The sequence below is a fragment of the Callorhinus ursinus genome, unplaced genomic scaffold, assembly GCF_003265705.2.
Source record: "Callorhinus ursinus isolate GAN/ISIS: 27379988/994484 unplaced genomic scaffold, GSC_fseal_2.0 scaffold17, whole genome shotgun sequence".
In the NCBI taxonomy this organism is placed as follows: Eukaryota; Metazoa; Chordata; class Mammalia; order Carnivora; family Otariidae; genus Callorhinus; species Callorhinus ursinus.
The window spans coordinates 29,015,313-29,022,029 of NW_027397079.1; the positions used below are offsets into that span (position 1 = coordinate 29,015,313).

The 6,717-nt window shown below is 37.7% G+C and overlaps 1 long non-coding RNA gene across 1 annotated transcript in view; it reads left to right on the forward strand.

Moving 5' to 3' along the window:
- Positions 1 to 4,512, forward strand: part of LOC112834788 (uncharacterized) — an 81,728-nt gene extending 77,216 nt beyond the window's left edge. The window contains exon 3 of the long non-coding RNA XR_003211032.2: positions 4,305 to 4,512. This is a non-coding gene — a long non-coding RNA (uncharacterized lncRNA). The remainder of the gene's footprint in view (positions 1 to 4,304) is intronic.
- Positions 4,513 to 6,717: the final 2,205 nt, after the last annotated feature.

A 6,717-nucleotide genomic window follows, 5' to 3' on the forward strand; every position in this document is an offset into this window, starting at 1 on the left:
AAGAGGTGGAGACAGTCACCAGAGGTGTCCTGCACAGGGAGTGGAATGCCTAGAGAGTGAGAAAGAAAAAAAAAAAAGAATCTACCAAGGCCAGTATAACCTTAATGTGAAAACTGGACTAGGGCTGGTAAAAAGGAAAAATATACATCAGCCTCAATCATGAATGTAAATGCAAAAATCCTAAGTGAAATCTTAGTAAATGAAATCCTAAATAAGCTATTATTACATTAAATTCAGTGCTAATAAAAAAATCAGAGCTGTATTAATTAAAGTGAAGTTAAACCATTAGACAAAGAAGGCCTCAGTGATTTACAGAGCACTGAGACTTGTTCCTGTTTTATGTGAATGTTGCAGGGTAGTGCTCCAGGTTAGTTAGCCATGTCACGTATTCTATCAGTGTTTCATCGATGATGTTGCTTCATTATCTCTTAGGCAGTACGTTTCGAACGTTAGTGCAAATTGGAATCACCTACAGAGCTCTAAAAAAATTCAGCCTGCTGGGTACCCCCTTAGACTTTTTGATTTTGTAGGTTATGAGTGGGGCCCGAGAATTTGCCTCTTAAAAAAAAATTCTGGGTGTTGATGATGGGACCATATTTTTACTGAAACATCAATATCATCTATGTGGTTTACAAAATGAGTCACCATGGGTTGTGGGTCACAGAAGAGGTAAAAAAGAAGATGGACATATCCGATTACTATCTTGAGGTAAAAGGAGTTACACATGTTAGTTTCCTTCTCATTTTACTGGTAAGAACCTAGTCACCCAGTCAGTTACATCTAACTGCATCCAACTGCAAGGTGGTCTAGAAAATGTGGTCTCTAGACAGTGGGGTGCTGGAAAAATCTCTTCCAATTCTGTATTTATTGATATCACACTGGTAGCTTGAAATTTGCTATAGTGTAAATACAGCAAAGAAACTACAAATGCTACAAATCAGGGCTCCCCCCAATGCAAAGGCCAGTTGCCAAACATTTACCAGACTCTGCAGTTTATAATTCAGTCACCACATTCAGTTTCAACTCTATTACAATGAATAGGGGAGAGATCAATAAATAAATTTTGATGGACAATTAGCAGCTTCTGGTATAATGACCTACTAGGTTCTGTTCTTAAAATGCAAAGGTAGATAAATATCCACTAAATAATGACCTACCCAGAAAAATCTCTTAAAAATAGGTTAAATTAATGTAATGAATTACATGTGGTTATCTCAATAGATGTAGAAAATGTGCCTAATAAAATTTAACACACATGTATGATAGATTCAATCAGCAAACAGGAGCAAGAATCTTGGTAGAGTGTTGAGGAAAAACTTTTCTTCTACTCCCTTAGTTTAAGTAATTGAGGGCTTGCAAATTAAACTGATGAAAGATCAGGAAGAGAAAAAAAACAAAGTTATCCATGTATCCATATAAATAGAAGCTCATAGAAAATGTAGTTCAAAATGATGGTAAGAATTTGGGGCTTATATCCCATCTTGATAGGGGAAGGGCGTGAGAAAACAAATGACTTTTAGGAAAGATAAATAGGCCTTTTGGAGAACAGATGGGAGATATGGTAGTTCTGTGATAATTGTCTACTTAGGCAATTTCTTATCTCAGTGCTACTTTCTTATGCTTGGTGATGGGAGTTAAACTTCCCTGGTTGCAAAATTCATGGGGAAATGCTTTATGACAGTTGACTTCTTTTAGGAGACTCTGCTTTTAGGCTGTTAAGCCCTAAGAGGAACTCAGGAAAAAAAAGAAAAAGAAAAAGAAAAAAAAAAATTCTTCCTGCGTCTGTTGATTCTAAAATGTCATCAGCCCAAAATAATCATGCACAGTCGTATATTCTGGATCCCTTCAAGAGGATCTATATATAGAAAACCTGCAGCAAATATAAGGATACATCTGTTTTTAAAAGCTTTGGCCTAAAAATCACAAATCATACTTCTGTTCACATTCCGTTTACTAGCATTTAGTCACATGGATAAATCTAACTGCAAGGGAGGCTGGGAAATATTATTCTGGAATATCAATACAGGAAAACAGTTAGCAGGCTCTGCCATATCTTCTTCCTTGCTTATATCTCTCTGTGGTACTTGGCACCACCAATCATACATATTGACTTGTTAATTTGTTTATGGTGTGCCCTCTTTACTAAAATGTAACTTCTATAAGGGCAAATAACTTTATTCAGTACGTCAGTGTATCTGTAGCCCAGTAGGTTACCTGGAATATGGTAAACATTCAGTAAATACTGATTTAATGACTATATTGAATGACTATAACAGATATTATATCAAAAATTAATGCAAAGCCTCATCCTTCCAGAAAGAGGACTCTAAGTCTTGATTCCAGCTGACTGAGAGAATGATGGTGCCAGGTAGAAACATAGGGAAGAAGGAGAGAGTTGATTTTTTTCAATAAATATAAACGTGAATTTCTGTCAGTCAGATAGGGGTAGGCTCAGTTAGGTTAGCTGGACAAGCGAAAGTCTAGGACTGGGTCCATAGTTGGTTATTATGCGCATCATTGTTATAGGTAAAACTCTCAGAGAGGATGAGATTGTCAAGGGGGAGATGTACAAAGAATGGAGCAGAAACCATGGAGAAAGGGAGGGATGAGGAGCTTGTCGGAGGAGGCAGAGATCATGTGGTTCTAGAGATAAGTGAGTAAGCAGAGTAGTGAAAAATCAAGGAATCCACAAGAGAGAGAATTTCAAGACATATGACATCTTTATCAAGGTCTGTAGAGAGTTTTAACAAAGCAGAGGAAGAGAAACTGAAAGGGATCTGAGAAACATCATCTAGCTGTGTGATCAGGAAGACCAAGAGACCACAGATTTGGGTGAAGACTCTCGGACCCACCCTCTGTGTTAGTTTCCTATGCTGCTGTAAAAAAAATTACCACAAACTTGGTAGCCTAAAAGAACACACATTTGTTCTCTTACTGTTCTGGAAGTCAGAAATCTGAGATGGTTTTCATGGGGCTGAAACAAGGTGTCAGCAGGGCCATGTTCCCTCCAGGGGCTCTAGGAGGGAATCTGTTTTTTCCAGCTTCTAGAGATACATTCTTTGCCTCATGGTCCCTACCTCTGTCTTTAAGGTCATTGGTGTGGTGTCTTCAAATCTCTCTCTTTGTTCCATTTTCACATTGCCTTCTTCTCTTCCATCTTCAGATCTCCCTACGTCTCCCTCTTAAAACAGTACTTATTATGTTTAGGGCTGATCTGGATAACCCAGGATAATTACCCTATCTCAAGATCCTTTAATCACATCTGCAAATTTCTTGTTACCATGTAGGGTAAGCAGTCACAGGTGCCAGTGATGAGGACCTGGATATTTTTGGCGGGACCTTATTCAGCCTACCATATTCTCCTTTGCCCAGTTTACTCTTTTTTTTTTTTTTTTAAAGATTTTATTTATTTATTTGACAGAGATAGTGAGAGATAGTGAGAGCAGGAACACAAGCAGGGGGAGTGGGAGAGGGGGAAGCAGGCTTCCCGCAGAGCGGGGAGCCTGATGTGGGACTCAATCCCAGGACCCCGGGATCATGACCTGAGCCGAAGGCAGACACTTAACGACTGAGCCACCCAGGCACCCCCAGCCCAGTTTACTCTTATAACAAAAAGGTCATTGAAAGAACAGCTCAGCAGAATGTTTGGAGGCAAAAGTGGGAAGAGGTTTGAAGTTGAGTAAGAAGAGATCTCAAGGAAACCATGTTTTTGGGAGTGGTGAATAGATAGGGCAGGAAGAGTAGCCATTTCAGGCGGAGGAAAACCAGAGTTTGTTTGTAGATGGAAGAGAAGGAGCCAATAATGCTTTCACTGGAAGGAGAGACTAAGTCATTACTTACTGCTTAACCATGATCATGTGAATAGGGATCATGTTGATTTTGTTCACCAATACATTCCAAGCACTACAGGCACTACTTAATACATAGTATGCATTCAATAAAAATTTGTAGAATGAGTGAATCATTTATGAAGGAATCATGTAGATCTTTGTGCTCATTCTGAAGAACTAAAAAAACCATTGAAATCTACTTTCAGATGGTCTAACAACATATTAATTAACAAAGTACAAAAAAATTATGAGTGTCAAAATGTATTTATCAAACTCCAGGGCTACCCAAATACCTACAGAAATGTCATGGTTGTCAACCTTCCAAAGAGGCTGGGAGCTTGTTACAAAGCGTGTTCTACTGTGTCATCTCTGGTATCTTTCTTCTTTTTCAATTACACTACACATTTTCCATATCCTGATCAGAAGTTCAGAGAAATCTTTCATTAACTTATTTTTTGTATAATGTTTGTGTAGAGGTTGGAGCATTGATTTCGTCATAAGGAAGACCTGAGGAAGTTTGAGTGAGACCTCTGAGGACTGCTATCTTTGACGCACCTTGGCAAATTACTTTGCCTCTCTGAACTTCAGTTTCTTCGTCTATAAGTGCAGATGATAATAATATCTACCCTGAAGAGCTGTGATGATTGGATGAGTTAATGCATTAAAAGTGCTCAAACTCTCAGTACATGTCAGTGTCTGTTGTTTTTACTACTACTACTACTACTAGAGATTTTTTGGCTCATGTTCCATGTATACGCATGAAAGAGATCTAGAAAGATGACTTTGTGCAACTTGGAGGTCATATAAATGCAGTTTTACAACATCAAAGAAGTTAAATCCTTCATAATGAAATCTGGCTTAGCCACCAATTTGTTTGGCCTTTAGCAAGTGATTTCATTTCTGTGGGCTTTATTGGCAAAATGAAGGGCTTTTATTGTATGATTTCCAAGGTCCTTTCCAGCTTTATTTTTCTATGAATATATTCACTGGACTTGTCCTTGTGTGTGTGTGGGGGGGGAATCATGACTTTTGATACCATTATTCCTAAAACCTGGCATAGTATCCAGCACTTTGTAGGCCTTCAATAAATATTTGTTACATAAATGAATAGCATAGTTGCACTGAAGTCCATCTAATGAAGGGAACCATGGATTGGGTTATTATTTTTACTACAAAGTGGATTTTTATGACTTGAGCTTATGTCTTAGGATTTTTCTGTTCCTCATTATGAAAGGGAAGGGAGTAATGCTACCAAAGTAACACCACAGAGCAGGCATGGGGTGAAAATTAATCTATTATAATTGAGTCTCTGAGCAAAAATTCTAGTTCAAGGTCAATAACAACCATGAGTATTTTTCTGATAATGATTATGAATTAGCAGTGAATGGCTTTGCAAATGAGAAATATATTCATAAATATAACAATACTTGAGAACTTAAAACTTGGATGAAAGTTTATTAATATACAACAGTATCAGCATCGTGGTGGCATGAATGAGAAGGAAGTATTTCCATGCTTGGATGAAAGGTAAAGGCTGGAGGGAAAGACATTAACTATAGGAAGTGAGAAGGAGGGAAGTGGTCAAGAGGAAGCTTGGAGTGGACACTCAAAAGAATGGACTATAGGCAGCAACAGAGGGAATTATCCAAAATACTTGATACGGGTCTGGGCTTTCTGTAATCACATAGGATAGGATCTTGAGTCATTTTTTTTTAAATAGCAATTTTTTTTAAATAGTCAGTGATCCCCAAATTCTGGATGATGGGAGACATACAAAACTATGGTATCTTTCAATGAAACTCAATATAATAAACCTCCACTGATGGACAGCTATCATAGTTTGAATGCTTACATGGCAAAACAGACATTACTATATCCATTTCATGATGAGAAAATTGTAGTTCTGAAAGTTGATCAAGTACGTTTATTTTGAAAGGCAAAGGACTTAATCGTGAACTTAATTGTTTTGTCTAATGTCAAATCCTAACATGTTCCCATTATGGTATGTCATGGGTCTTTTGGTTCCATTTGTTCTGACAGTGCAATTCAGTGGGAGATTGAATTTACCGTGAAAAGGTCGCAAACTACCTCTAATTTCATTATTTCAAGATCCAATACTATCGCCAGGAGTAATGCCCAGTGATAAGATTGGGGACATCATAGCTCTAAGAAATGTCAGATAACATATTGTTGTTAAGGGATTTTCTAACAGAGCTTAGAACTATTTTGCCTTGTAGTCACCATTATTTTTTTAATGTAGGAATTACATTTAGTGATTTAGTGTTATCTTTTTTTAAAGATTTTTATTTATTTATTCATTTGACAGACAGACACAGCGAGAGAGGGAACACAAGCAGGGGGAGTGGGAGAGGGAGAAACAGGCTTCCCACTGAGCGGGGAGCCTGATGTGGGGCTCGATCCCAGGACCCTGGGATCATGACCTGAGCCGAAGGCAGACGCTTAACGACTGAGCCACCAAGGCACCCCTAGTGTTATCTTTTTTACTTACATTTTTGTGCGCTTTTTAGTGCTAGAAAAAGTTGGGGAGTAGAATTTAAAATGTGGAAAAGTTTTGATGGTTTGGGAATGAAATAGAACAGGATATCAGAAATAGAGAAGATCACAAAATCTATGATTTTTATTCCTAATTCAAACAAAAATTTCCTAAACCAAGTGTAATTGGTGACTAGAAATATATACCTTTCTCAACATCTGTATTTTTTCCCTTTACTTAAACATGAAAACTAAAATTAACTTCTAGAAATTCTGGATTTGGATTTTTGAGGCTAGCATTCTCTTTGATAGTGATTGCCTGACTAATCAAGCACCGAAATAATGTCCTCAATAATTAGTTAATTGTGGCATACTCAAGGCACTTGCCAGTCAA